At 41.6% G+C, this 15,455-nt stretch overlaps 1 non-coding gene across 1 annotated transcript; it reads left to right on the plus strand.

The window, feature by feature from the left end:
• Nucleotides 1-14,177: 14,177 nt before the first annotated feature.
• LOC112391084 (U6 spliceosomal RNA) lies at nt 14,178-14,284 on the plus strand. Its single transcript, XR_003001397.1, has one exon. It is a non-coding gene; the product is annotated as a U6 spliceosomal RNA (small nuclear RNA).
• The last annotated feature ends 1,171 nt before the right edge of the window (nt 14,285-15,455 follow it).

Consider the following 15,455-nt stretch of genomic DNA (forward strand, 5'->3'; position numbering starts at 1 on the left):
AAGTTCATACAACACAGCCACTAGTCTGTCTTTCCTTTGGGAGCCAGTAGTCTCCTACATCACTTTGAAATGGTTCCCATGTTGACTGGAGCTCTGTAGCCTGTGTAGGATGGGGTGAAGAATGCAGCTCCCTTTCTAGTACAGAAACTCTTAAGGGAAACGACCTGGGTTGCTTTTGTGTCCATGAATGTGGTCGGAGAAGTCCAGAGAGATGGCATTACTCTGTTACTCATCCAGTAGAAGCAAAATAGTGGTAGCTATAGTGACAGCAGCTGCAGGATCTGGAGGCTCAATCGAGGCAATATTTATTTCTTCTTCCCATGGAATTGTACCACAATTAAAGACCATAAATAAACTCATTTTCAATTCCAGTTTCTGGAATTCACCAGCCTTCAGGAGTATTACTCTCTAATATGCAGAACTAAAGCATGTACCCCTCCCGACGTTGCTCTCTGCTCCTGGCTTCCATACTGAGACTCCTCACACAAAGTATGCCACATCTTTTCTTCTATATGAACCTCTCTTCTGGGCAGATTATGTGACTAAGGTTTTCAATGTTTCCAAATCAAAGCCCTTGGCAGAGGTTTGATATTTTTCCAGGATAGCTGTTACATATTAGCTTTGCAAATGCAGACACTCTGCTGAGAGCAGACATGCCTATCTGTCCAAACTCAATTCCCATTCTGAGTCTACCATTTTAGAATAAAAGTGGATTGTGCTTTTATGATGTCAGACAGACCTGCGTTTAAATCTTAGCTTCTCCAACTACTAGATGGGTTACGTTGATGGTTTTATGACCTTTCAGAAATTCCCCCTGTATCTTAGGGACAATAATACATACCATGATGAGTTGATTATATTAAAAAGGGCCAGCATATGTCAAGTGTTTTGTTCAATGAGTGGATAAATAGGTACTTTATAATAATAAACCTTATTATAACATCCAGTGGTGAGTGGTCTTTAAGAAATTCTTTAATAATCTTACAAAAATAAAAATGTGCTTATGAAGCAGTACTTAAGTATGTCAAAAGTGATTACCAGAGTATTACATAAACCATATTAAATGACAAAAGTCTCTAGAAGATTAATAATGAAGAAACATGAATTCAATAATAGAAACTAGTACCCAAAGTAAGATGATTGATGAATTAATATCAACCTGGAAGCAAGTTTCTAGGACCATATGCATGTCAATGATTTGGATGAAGATACAGAATGCATGTTTATCAAATCTGTAGATGGCAAGAGGCTAGGAGAGAGAATGACTATTTTAGGTAACAGAATCAGAATCAGCAAGCATCTTTACAGTTAAATTGATAGGCCAAGATGAAATATAGTAAAGATCAATGCAAGCTCTCGTACTTGGTTCCAAAAGAAAGAACAAGTTCCGTCCATGTTGTTGCAAATGACAGGATATCCTTCTTTCTCATGGCTGAGTAATATTCCATTGTATGTATACACCACATCTTCTTTATCCATTCATCTGTCTATGGGCACTTAGGTTGTTTCCGTGTCCTGGCTATTGTGAATAATGCTAGAAAGTACATGAGGTGCAGATATCTCTTCTAGATCTTAATCTCATTTCCTTTTGGTATATAATAAAAAGTGGCATTGCTGGATCAAATGGTAGTTCTATTTTTATTTATTTATTTAGTTGTGGTATGTGGGCCTTTCACTGTTGTGGGCTCTCCCGCTGCAGAGCACAGGCTCTGGACGCGCAGGCTCAGTGGCCATGGCCCACGGGCCCAGCCGCTCCGCGGCATGTGGGATCTTCCCAGACCGGGGCACGAACCCGTGTCCCCTGCATTGACAGGCGGACTCCCAACCACTGTGCCACCAGGGAAGCCCTATTTTTGTTTTTAGAAAAAATCCATTCTGCTTTCTGTAGTGGCTGTACCAACTTATATTCCCACCAACAGTGCACAAGCGTTCCCTTTCTTTACGTCTTTGCCAGCTTGTTATATTTTGCCTTTTTGATGATAATCATTCTAACAGGTGTGAGATGATATCTTGTTGAGTTTTTAAATTTGCATTTTCTTGATTATTTGTGATTTTGAGCACATTTTCATGTATTTCTTGGCCATTTGTGCATCTTCTTTGGAGAAATATCTATTTAAGTCCTTTGCCCATTTTTAAAATAGGATTATTATTATTATTGCTATTGAGTGTATGAGTTCCTTATATATCTTGGATATTAACTTTTTATCAGACATATGAATTGCAAATATTTTCTCCCATTCCATAGGTTGCCTTTTCATTTTGCTGATTGTTTCTTTTGCTGTGCAAAAGCTTTTTTAGTTTGATGAGTCCCACTTGTTTATTTTTGCTTTTGTTGCTTGGGCTTTTGGTGTCATATGAAAGAGCCTTCTCCCTATATTTTCTTCTAGGAGTTTTGAAGTTTCAGGTCTTATGTTAAGTCTTTACTTATTTCTGAATAATTTTTGTGAATGGGGTTAAGAAAGGGGTCCAATTTCATTCCTCTGCAAAAGAATAGCCAGTTTTCCCAGCACCATTTTTTGAAGAGACTATGCTTTTCCCACTGAGTATTCTTGGCTCCCTTGTCAAATATTAGTTGACTGTGTATGCCAGGATTTATTTCTGGGCTCTCGATTCTGTTCCATTGTTCTATGAGTCTATTTTTATGCCGATACCATAACATTTTGATTCCTACAGCTTTGTAGTACAGTTTGAAATCAGGAAGTGACTCCTCCAGGCTTGTTCTTCTTTCTCAGGATTGCTTTGGCTATTTGGGGTCTTTTGTGGTTCCATACAAGTTTTAGGATTGCTTTTCTATTTCTGTGAAAAATGCCATTGGAATTTTGGTAGGGATTACACTGAGTCTATAGATGGCTTTAGATAGTATTAGCATTTGAACAATATTAATTCTTCTGATTCATGAACCCGAGATATCTTTCCATTGATTTGTGTCTTCTTAGTACAATTTGGCATATACTAAGCGAAATAAGTAAGAAAAACAGTGTATGATATCACTTGCATGGAATCTAAAAAAGCCAAACAGAGAAACAGAGAGGAAATGGTGGTTTGTCAGGGGCTGGGGCGTGGGAGGAAATGGAAAGATGTTGATCAAAGTGTACAGACTTCTAGTTATAAGAGGAATAAGTTCTGGGGATCTACTGCACATCATGATGAGTGCAGTTAAAAATACTGTATTGGGGCTTCCCTGGTGGCGCAGTGGTTGAGAATCTGCCTGCTAATGCAGGGGACACGGGTTCGAGCCCTGGTCTGGGAGGATCCCACATGCCGCGGAGCAACTAGGCCCATGAACCACAACTACTGAGCCTGCGCATCTGGAGCCTGTGCTCCGCAACAGGAGAGGCCGCGATAGTGAGAGGCCCGCGCACCGCAATGAAGAGTGTCCCCCACTTGCCACAACCGGAGAAAGCCCTCGGCACAGAAACGAAGACCCAACACAGCAAATATAAATAAATAAATTAATAAGAACAAGCCACCAAGACTTGCAATTAAAAAAAAAAATACTGTATTATATACTTGAAAGTTGCTAAGAGTGTAGATCTTAAATGTCTTCACCACATTAAAAAATGATAGTTATGTGAGGTGATGAGTTAGCTAACGTTATTCTGGTAATCATTCTGCAATATGTGTGTCATGTCAACCTGTCCATCTTAAACTTACACAATATTATACAACAGTTTTATCTCAATAGAGCTGGGGGGCAAGAAGAACATTCTCTACTGGAAAGAAAAAAAGAATGAACAAGATGGGAAAGGATGTTATAACGTTGGTGTGGATAAAAAAATGCTTAAGGATTTTAAGGACGAGTGAACTCTTTAGAAATACACACAGTAGTTCAACTGCCCAGAAAGCTAATGAAAACACAGATTGTATTAGTAAAATCAGAACATAAATAATTAGAGAATTTTATATGAGACTGGCTCCCACAAACCTAAGTAGGCGTGTAGACAAATCGGAGGCAAATACCTAGGATGGTAAATTAATTTTGCATAATATTATATGATTGAAAGTAATGGGAATGTTTGTTCTAATGAAGGCTGTGGTTGATATTTTCAAATTTTCAAGGAATATGTATGGTGTTTCCCCAAATGGGGTGGTCATACCACCACCAATACATTAATAATACATTAATAATAATGTTAGTTAATAATACATTAATACAAATAATACATGTAATTAATAACATACTGATATTATAGTTAATATTTATTAGAAAAAATAGAAAACAAACATATCAAACCTACGATTTCATGGATATTATCGCTCAGTTTTGAGATTAAAATAGGTGTTTACTTACAATGAGTTGAAAGGAAAAGGATTGAGTTTATAACAGCGTGAGCGTGTGGTATGTCAACTATCATAGGAGAAATATAGAAATAAGAATCGTGTGGACAGCAGATCAGATTTCTGGGTGACCCCAAGGGAGAAAGTGAAAACCAATGAGTAGAAGCTGCCTGAAGCAGATTTCAGCTCAACATATAGGAGACTTTCCAATCAGCTCACTCCAAATAGCTTCCCCTAAACGTGAACAAGTTCACCAACCCATAGGCTAGAGGCTACTTGGTGGGGATGGAGGAGAGGAGATTAAACAGTCAAGTGAACAGTTGGACTAGGTGACTTTCAGGTCCCATTATTGTGTGATTGAGTTCTGCATCAAGTTCACTCAGCACAGAGACCCCTGGCCTTTTGGTGTTAAGGAAATCTGTTGTTTGTTTCACTTTATTTGGAAAATGTTGGGAGGACATCAAGACTGCATTATCAGAGATGCTCTGGGTTCCTAGTAGACTGGGGCAGGTAATGACTGCCTTCAGGGCATTGACTTCAGCTAATGGCCATGGCACCCATCTCCAGCTGCGACATATTAGGTGGAAGTCATCCCCTCATCCATTCCCACTTAGTTTAGTCTGGAAAAGAAGACCGTGTTCCCCAATAATAAAAACGGGATCGGGGGAAAGAATGTAGCTTCCCCCTAAAGGGGAAGGAGAATGTGTGCTCTCAGGCCACTGGTTCCTTTACTAACTGTGTGTATAGGTTTGAAGCCCTGGGCAAGTTACTTAATATGTCTGAACTTCATTTTTTTTCTCACCCTTAAAATGAGGTACATAATGTCATTTATCACAGAATAGGAGTTCATTAATTCATATGTATTCTTATGGCCCCCCTTTCTTTTCATCATGATTATATTTATGTAGCAAATGGAATTTTAGTAATAATGCTTCTAATTAATTTGTCCACTCATTAATTTGTTCAGCAGACATTTCTGAAGGTCATGAAACCAGGCCCAGTGCCAAGTAAGCACAATGATATTCTCCATTCCAGAGACTAAAGGCCAAGATTGACAGCAGTACTGTTGGTAAGTTGTTAAATTGTAGTAATACTCTACATTTACCCCTGCCTTGTGTGTCACAAAATACATTCACATAACATAATTTTGTTTAAATTTTCTCCCAAGTCCTGGGCTATAGCAAGCTCCAGGAAAGCAGACACCATATCTGTCTTGTTGATTACTATATTCCCCATCCCTCGCACAGAGTCTGGCACGTAATGGGGACTCCATAAGTATTAGTCAAAATGATAAAGGAAGGAATTGATGAATCAATGAAATAAGCCAACAAGAGAGTCATCAGTAGCGTCATTTTACAGGCGGAGAAATAAAGTGTCGCTGGCTTTGGTATTTATCAGCCACCGAGTAAAGGAGTAATTTCACCAAGTAAACCACTTGTGGGGGAGACGGTGTCTTACCCTTCCATTTTCTTGGACACTTACAGCATATTAAGAACCAAGTAATGGGACTTCCCTGGTGGTGCCATGGTTAAGTATCCGCCTGACAATGCAGGGGACACGGGTTCGATCTCTGGTCCGGGAAGATCCCACATGCCGCGGAGCAACTAAGCCCATGTGCCACAACTACTGAGCCCACGTGCCACAACTACTGAAGCTCCTGCGCTCTAGACCCCATGCTCTGCAACAAGAGGAGCCACCACAATGAGAAGCCCGCGCACCGCAACAAAGAGTAGCCCCCGCTTGCCGCAACTAGAGAAAGCCCACGCGCAGCAACCAAGACCCAGCACAGCCATAAATAAATAAATAAATGAATGAATAAATAAATAAATTGTATCCGGTTTAAAAAAAAAAAGGACCAAGTAATGCAAAAAAATGTAATCTGTAATAGCAGTGGTAGTAATAACAACAAAAACAGTTAACTTCTACAGAGTGCTTACCACGAGCCAGGCTTTGTTCTAGGAACTCCAGGCAATCATGTTGACAACCCTCTTGGATGGTATTCGGCAAGGTCTTTGTGGCTTATTGTATCTTCATCTGCTTCAGTGGAGTCTGCGTTGTCCCCTCTTCACATCTTCCTTCAGTGGCAGAAATTATGAGCTCCTCAAAAGTACGCTCTTTGTCTTATTCAGATCTGCATTCCCAGCACCATGTTGTACATATAGCAGGTGTTCAATATGCCTTCGATGAATAAATGAATGATCTAACTGAAGGTCAGAAATGGAAATGCTCAATGGAGCCTAGAGTCAGGAGAAAAATCTGAAGAAGGGGACACTTGAACGAAGCCTCATTTGGACTTTGATGGACAGAGAGTGAGAATGACACGTTAGGAGAACTGTAAGAAGATTGCGTGTCTTGCCTAAAGACTTGGATGGGATGTAGGGTGGGGTGGAGCTGGATGGCCTCTTAGCCTCTTATGGGATCTTCCAGTCCTTGGTGCCATGGATCAGATACTTGGTTTCAGTCATCACCCTGTTCTTTTGCCCTTTTGTACCTTGGTCAGCTCTACTGGGTTACTACTGAGTTCTATCTTTGCAAGCAAAGTAGAGTAATCAAACCCTATGAGACAGATCTTCTTTCATCATAGGAGAGCTTAAGGTAAGAACTCTGTGTTTTTCCCACTAGCACTGGCCGATGTATGCTCTAGGAGCAGTTCTCCCAGGGGATAATATGGATTTGTGAGAAAACAAAACAGAAAAGGTTTCAGTGTTCAAATATGTGTGGGAAGTAGAATTTCATCATTGCATAACTTCCCAGAGACTTTACTATACAAGCCTTTATTAAACGCTGATTCTTTAACGAGGGCTTGGGGAGCATGGTGGACAGAGAATTCCAAACTTTTTCACCATGGACCTCAGGAGGGTATGTGAATGGAATATCACATAGGACTGGTACTTTACAGAACATTATATTCTATGGGAAGTACCATGTTAGACCGTTCATCAGGGAAGTATTTGCCTGTTTCTTAGAGCCCTTGGATACTTATTAATTCATGGACCTTCTGCAAATACAAGAATGTTTCTTTCTCCTTACCTTCTCCAGTCTTCCAGGGGTTTTGTCACAAATGCTCTCTGATCCCCACATCTGCCCATTTTGCACACTAGAGGGTAGCGTTGAGCCTGTTTGGAATTTCCCATACTTGGGACTGAGAAAAAGTATGTTGAAATTGCCCTTCCTTTTCGCATAAATCAGGGGGACTAAGTAGCAGCAGCTGTTGCTCTTACTGTGAAAACCATTGTGATGGGCAGGATTTTGTTCAAAATCCCTAAATTCAAAAGTTCTCGAAAACCCCAGGCCAATTCTTCTCAGAAATTTCTCTGTCTGTACTTGCGTGCCTGGGAGGATCAGGTCTTCATCCAGGTTCTCTAGGGCTTTGTGAGTGAGGGCAAAACAATGACAGAGTATACAAAACTCACTAAATAAATAAATATATTTCCCTCTTTTATCCGATCTGGAGTCTTACAAGGGTTGGAGTGAACTTGAAGCATGAAACAGCGTTTAGTCACAGAGATGCTTCTTAGCCTTGATTTAGTTTCTGCATAAAGTCTGTGTCTTTCCCTACCTATCACCAGTTTTAGCCTTCCCATCTTCTACTCAATCTTCAAGACTCACTTCAAACTCCATACCTCCTTAAAAATGTAAAACCTGAGGGAGTTGCCCTCTATGAACTCCTATGCTTAGCCCTGGATTATTAGAATCTTAGTGTGACCTTTTAAGAGTTTTCATTTATGTTCTTTTTTTTTTCTATCAACATTATTGTAAGGCCCCCAGAATCTTAGCTATATATGACACTTGCCTATATCCCCCTGTAAGGATTTAGAAGCTTGACTGAAAGAAATAGACATCTGTTGAGTTCCTACCATGGAGCAGGCCCTGACCTAAGTCCTTTCATGCTTTAGCTCAATTAAGCTGTATTTTGACTGGCTGCAACATCTGTGCCCTTTTCACAAAGTTGTAGATCATCCAAAAAGGACATTTGAAATGGCAGAACGCACAGGGTGACCTTACGTCCTGGTTTGCCTATGACAGTCCTGGTTTACATCTGTCGTCGGGCATAATCATTAATAATGTTTCCTTTCACTCTCAAAAGTATCCAGGCTTTGTCTAGAAATTCTATGATAAACAGGCTCCGGAGTCAGACATTTTGGGTTTGGATTCTGGCTCTGCCTCTCATTAACTACGTGACTGCGGACAAGTTACTTAACTTCCCTGGGCTTCACTTCCCTCCAGGTAGAAATTAGGGGTGCTAACGCCTTCCTAATAGAGTTGTGATGAAGGTCAAAGTTAATATAGTAATGTGTTTACATGAATGGCCGGCACGTAGTAAACACTCAAGAAAGACAGTTATTATTGTCAAAATGGTTTTGATCATGTGAGCAACCCCAGAAGGGCCCAAAGTGGCTGCTGTGTGAAGTGACTCAGAAATGCGAGAGGAGCGAAGGTGTGAGCGCTGATTTAGGGAGAGGAAACATTATAGGCAGTGAGTGGTGTTTTATAGTAGTGGTTCTTAAAGCATCAAGCCTAGGCCAGCTGCCTCAGCATCCCTCGGGATTTTGTTAGAAGTGCAAATTTTCAGATCTTTTGAATCAGAAACTTTGGGAGCGGGGCCTGGTAATCTGTAGTTTAACGAGTCCACCAGGTGATTTTAATGTGTGCTAATTTTTAAGAACCTTGGTTCTTCTGAAAAGGAGAGGAGACGGCAGAGAAGCTTCGACCAGCAACAGAACAACTTATTAAGCCAGGAAGGTTCCAGGTCAGTGAATCCCAGCACCCTCGTGCTAAAGGCAACCCTAGGAAGCTCTAGGCCAGATGTTGCAAACATAGACTCACAGTCTGAACGTGTATACTATTTTGTTTGGCCTGTTAAAAAAAATTTAGCCAGAAATTAAAAATCAGAGAAATTTACGTACAAATCCAGATTTCTAGCGTTCCTTAAAAATTCAGAATATTTGGCACCTCTGGGTGGCCTTCCCCTCCAGCCACAAGTGAGTGCAATGGGGAAGCAGCTGCCCCTTTAACCAGAGCATGTAGCCTCCAGCTTCCCCTAATTCCCATCAGGTCAGCTGCACTTCTGTACTTGTTACCGGTCCTGTCCCTGTTCCCATTCACGACTCAGACACCGCCCCCTGCTTTTAGGTGAGAAAGTGTAGGCCTGGAGAATTTCCACGAGTTGTGTAAGTGTGTGACCCATTCTCTGGACACAGCATGTGTTTAGGGAGGGTGGTCTCTGATCTTCTGAACAGGGTCTTGAAAGAGGAAGAATTTGAGACCCCCGAAGGGCTGCTCTTGCTGAGGTTCTTAAACAGTCTTGTGTATCAGAATCAACTGGGCCAAAGATTTAAAATGCAGTTTTCCGCAGTCGCCCCCTGCCCAGCCTGGTTTAATAGGGTTGGGTGGACTGGGCCCAGGAAGCTGCATGTGAAAAAGTCTTCCTTTCTTCCTCCTTCTTTACCCCCATCTGTGTGATTCCGGAGCAGGTGGTCCAGGGAACATGCTTTGGGAAACCCTGAGCAATGTGTAGCATTCCATGTGGGATCTATACCTCAGGATGGAGTGGGGCGGGGTGGACAGAGGACAAGATCTCATCACAGGCTGTGTGCGGAGAAGAGGGCCAGAGACATGGGGGGAGTTGAATGAAGAGATTTAAGTGTGGTAGGGTCAGATAAAGTTGGGTTCGAATAGTTCGACAAAGGTTTGGGGGTTTTTTTTGAAATATATTTGACATATAACATTGTGTAAATTTAAGGTGTACACATATTGATTTCATACATTTATATATTGTAATATGATTGCCATCGCAGCGATAATTAGTGCCTCTGTCACGTCCCGTAGTTATCATTTCTTTTTAGCCAAACTTGTAAAAACAGAGAGTAAAATGGTAGCTACCAGGGGATACAGGGTCGGGGGATAGGACAGATGTTGTTTAGGGGCACAAGTTTGCCACAAGTAGTAAAAAAAGTCTTGGAGATCTCATACATGGTACAGTGAATATAGACAATAATATTGTATTATACTCATCAAACTTGCTAAGAGACTAGATCTTAATTATTCCAACCACTAAAAAAATGTAACCCATAAAAGGTTACTGCCCCAAACCAGATAGCCTAGCCTTTGACAGAAAGTAAAGAGAGTGATGGTGGCAGAAAAAAAATATAAGGGTGAGATTTCATGGTGAGAGTAAGCAGCGATTTATCAGGGCTAAAGGGTGAGACCAAAAATGTCAGCCTCTATGCCTCTTGCAGGATGTAAGGGTGTGTACCAGGTAAGTTCCTTTTGAAGGATACTTCGACCATCCTTTAGTATAAAGCAACAAAAAGAAGGGGGAGCCCTGGCCTGAAGTCCTACCTCCATCCTTGTCTGACTTCCCACCCCTTTCTTTACAGTTTTCTGCTCCTTTCCATCTACTTATAATTGTGGGGTTTTTTCCCCTTCCCTTCTCTATTTCTTTGTCTCTCTGTATCTCTCTGTCTCTTTCTCTTTCTCTCTCTTTTTGCTCTCTCTCTCTGTTCCTTTCTCTCTTCTGACCCCCTCCCAATATGTAACTCACAAACTACACCAAGAGTTATAGCATCAAAAAATATTCAGGAATAAAACATCCATCACCATGCAAGGAGAATCCAGGGGAAGAAACCAAACCCCTGAAAAAAGTTTCTAAAGTAATAAGTCCTTGTCAGATTCCAACCAGCCTGGGCCTCCAAACGGAGAGGCAGAGGTATTTGTCTCCTGTTCCAAAGGCATGAGCAACTTCCCACAGAGCAGTTCCGCTCCCACTGTGCTTTTTCCTTTGACCGTTGCTGTCAAATGTGCTTTGTCATGTCCTTTTAGCACCAGGCCTGGCACATTTCTCTGTATAGTAAAAGCTAATGAGCCGTATGGCTTTTGGCAGCATTGGGCAATATACATGCTCCATTTGGAGCAGAGTAAATCCTTGGAGTCTATAGCTGTGTGTGCAGCCTCAGGCTGTCCCCTGTGCTTCATGGGTCTGTAAATATCATAGCTGTGGTCACTGCTCAGAATTATTAATATTCCAGAGGCCTGCTTTGACCCTACCCCCTACCGAGCAGGCTTTGGTAACACGCAGCTTCTCATTGGACCCCATCCAATTGGAATTTATGACTGGAAGTGGCAGAAGGCCCGTGTTATAGCAGTGTCTCACCTTCAGCTGGCTCTACATCTTGGACCCTGAGGACATCATGGTATTTATTCAATTCAGATCCCATTTATTGTGCTTCTAACATGCTGGGCGCTGAGTTTAGATGCTAGAGATAGTGCCCTGACAAAGACTATGTATATGTATAACTGATTCACTTTGTTATAAAGCAGAAACTGACACACCATTGTAAAGCAATTATACTCTAATAAAGATATCTAAAAACAAAAAAAAAAAGACTCAATCCCTGCCTCGAAGAAAGTGATCTGGGAAGGGGACATGGACATGTAAATAAGGCCCCTGTATGCTAATAGATTTCAGGTCCAGCCCTTGGCAGGTTTTGGAGAAAAGCCACCCATTCTTCCATTTGCATCCCCGGAAGCCATTGCTATTCAAGCTTGGAAGGCAACAACACCTTGGAGCTTGTTAGAAATGCAGAAACTCAGGCCCCACCCCAGACTGAATCAGATTAAAGTTTGAGAGGCCATGATCTAAATCAGGCCTTAGCAAACCTGGATAGGTTCAAAAACCACCTAAGGCTTCCATTTTTAAGTGCTGACACAGCAGATTTGATATAGAGCTGGAGATTTCTTTATAAGCCCTACAAGTACTTATGATATAGCTGATCTGTAGACTGACATTTGGGAACTAGCCTCTAACCCTGTGGTTCTCAAACTTGTTTGAACATTAGAATCACTGGGAAAGATTTTAAAAGTCTTGATGCCCAGCCTATATACTCTGAGCAGTTAAATCATAAACTGTGGGCATGGGGTTGAGGCAGTAGGAATTTTTCTCCAGTTTTATTGAGAAATAATGAACATCCATCACTATGTAAGTTTAAGGCATGCAGCAGGATGGTTTCATTTACATATATTGTGAAACGATTATCACAGTAGGTTCAGCTAACATCCATCTTCTCATACAGATACAATAAAAGGCAAAAAGAGAAAATAAAAAAGGAAAAAAAATTCTCCTTGTGATGAGAACTCATAGAATTTACTGTCTTAAAAAATTTCCCGTATGTCATACAGCAGTGTTGCCTATAGCCATCGTGCTGTAAATTACATCCCTAGTACTTATTTATCTCATAACTGAAAGTTTGTACCTTTGGGCCATCTTTCTCCAAATCCCCTTTCCTCCACCCTCTCTGCCTCTGGTAACCGCAAGTCTGATCTCTTTCGCTATGAGTTTGGTTTTCTGTTTTGGTTGTAGCTGTTGTTGTTTGCAAGATTCCCCATACAAGTGAGATCATACAATACTTGTCTTTCTCCATCTGACTTATTTCACTTAGCATAATGCCTTCAAGGGCTATACAAGTTGTTGCAAATGGTATGACCTCCTCATTTTTTTATGGCTGAATACTATTTCGTTGCATATATACCACACTTCTTTACTCATTCATCCACTGATGGACACTTAGGTCATTTCCATACCTTGGCTATTGTGGATAACGGCAGCAGCAATTTTAAAGTTCCTCCAGGTGACTCTGATATGCAGCTTAGGTTGAAGGCCGCTGCTCTATACCAGTGCTGCGAAAACTTTAATCAGTATAAGGACCACCCCCTGCACAATCCCACAGGGTCAGCAGAGCTCCAGTGGTTCCTAATTGAAAAAGAGGTAGAACTAGGGCCGAAACCCAAATTTCCCCCCCTAGCCAGGGTACTTGTCACCTGCAAAACTGCCAGGCAGCATGGTGAAGGCTACCTTGGCACTACCTGGATCCCTAGTGTGGGGCCAGTTGAGGAAGCTCAGACCTATATAGTTCAATAGCCTCAGTCCGTCTGGTCTTAGCTTGGAGGCAAGTTTCAGTGGCTTGTTCCTCGCCTTGTTCTCCAGCGTGCTCAGAGTCCCAGCGGTGTTTTTCTCAGCACACTGGGCTGTAGACATATTGGCTGTCTTTCATTTTCTGAAATGTATCCTTTTCCTTCCACCTCAGGGCCTTTGCTGTTTCCTCTGCTAGAAATGCTCACTCTCCTTCCCTCTCTCCAGTTCCTCCTTCAAGAAAGCCTTTCCTGATCCTCCAGATGAGAGCAGGTTCCCCTATTGTACGCTTGTAGAGCACCTTGTACATTTCCTTCCTCACAGTTATCACAGTTTTAAGTTATGTGTTATGTTAATATTTGAATAATTTCTCAACAATTCCAATTAAGAGAGAAATCACAGCTCTTCTGCTTAGAACTGTATCCCAGTCACTTGCATTGTGCCCAGAACACAGTAGGGACTCGATGAAGACTTGAGCACTCATGCACCGCTCTTCCCAGCATTGGAGGTTCCAGGTCCCTCACGTATTCTCCCCACCCCACCCAAGAACATCGCCATTTTCCGAGGCAACCACTTTAGCCCCTGCTAATCTTTAGGTATACACCGCCCCCTTTTTGGATCATTATGAGATCCCCAACTCTAGACACAGTCAGTCTACCTGAGGCCCCTTCTCCATGTCCAGATATTAGTAGCAACCCCCTTCTAACTACCCAAGCGTTGTGAGCCTCCATGGACCCTTCTTGTTGCTGCCACTCCGGCACTGGCCCGGCAGTCCCCTAGGTGTTTTGTCTTCATCACAGTATTAGGCAGGAAATATTATTGTCGGTGTTCTAGGATATCTTGTGCTCTTTTTGTGTAAAATGAGAATGATAGTATCTACTGCAAAGGGTTGATGGAGAATTAAATGAGGTATTTTGCATCGACAATACACTGCCCAGTCAATAAATATTTAGAATTTTTATTACTACTAATAACTGCAAAAATCCCACTGGTGCTTACTTCGGCAGCACATATACTAAAATTGGAACGATACACAGAAGATTAGCATGGCCTCTGTGCAAGGATGACCCACAAATTTGTAAAGCATTCCATATTTTTAATAAAATAAATTCCCACTGGACCCCGCAAAATGTTTTAGAGCTGCAGTTTGTACTTACTGAATGAGATGATGGGAAGCTAATATGGATTCGATAATAATTTTAAATGAGCTCACGCTTTATTGGTTGTGACAGCAGTAAATCCAATAGTATATCTAGAAGTGGAAAGTAATGCTTATTTCCATTTTCAGAAAATGTGTGACATGTCTAAGGATTTAAGGGTCTTTTGCAACAATTCCGTGCCCTATTTCTCCCACACTGGGTTCTCAGGCTGTAAGCTGAAAGCACACACTTCGGGAAATGTTACACATACAGTCTCTCCTCTCTTATTTTCATTTTCCTTTAAGTATCTCTGTCAAACAAACTGGAATACTAGCCCTTTCATTAGAAGTTGCTGCTGTCCAGTCATATGAAGGTCAGGACTTTCAGCCCATCTACTTTGGGACAGAAAACTTGGAAGAGGTCAAAGCTGAGCCTTAGTAAGCATGGGAGTAGGGGAAGGGAATCTCACTGTGGTTTCAGTCCCACCGGAGAGGTCGTGGACAAACTAGAGAGGAAAGCAACTCATGCATTTATTTTTTTTCACTCAACAAATCTCTGTTGAACACCCTACCATGTGCCAGAAACTGAATTTAGCACTAAGAGCTTCCTAGCAGTGTGACCTGAGGCAACTTAATTAATTTTCCCATCCTCAGGTTGTTGCCTGTAAAATGGAGATGACAATAGGGTTGAGATAGGTATTAACTAAGATAATATGCGCAGGGAGTGACACATAGTCCGTGCGTGATGCAGTGAGTATTCACTGCTGCTGCTGTTGTTCACGTGGAGCAAGGTGGATGCAGCGTTGCCATCATGACATTTTGAGTCAAATGGGACACGGAGAAGAGTACGCAGGAAATTACAATAGCAATTGATAGGACGAGTAGAGGGGGCTCTGTGAGCATAGAGAGGGACACCTAATTCAGACTTCCTAGAGAAAAGGACATTTAAGACTTAAACTGAGACATTAAGGGTGAGTAGCAGTGTTAAAGAAAAAATTATTCTGGTGCTTGTTAAAGATGATAAGGAAGACTTCCTTCAAGACGATCTATTGCAAAGCCTTTTGGCAGAAGGGGAGAGAGCTCAGGCTCAAGTCTGAATACCAAGGGAGTGGAGATTTATAGCCAAGGAGC

The sequence above is a fragment of the Neophocaena asiaeorientalis genome, unplaced genomic scaffold, assembly GCF_003031525.2.
Source record: "Neophocaena asiaeorientalis asiaeorientalis breed wild unplaced genomic scaffold, Neophocaena_asiaeorientalis_V1.1 scaffold418, whole genome shotgun sequence".
Taxonomy (NCBI): Eukaryota; Metazoa; Chordata; class Mammalia; order Artiodactyla; family Phocoenidae; genus Neophocaena; species Neophocaena asiaeorientalis.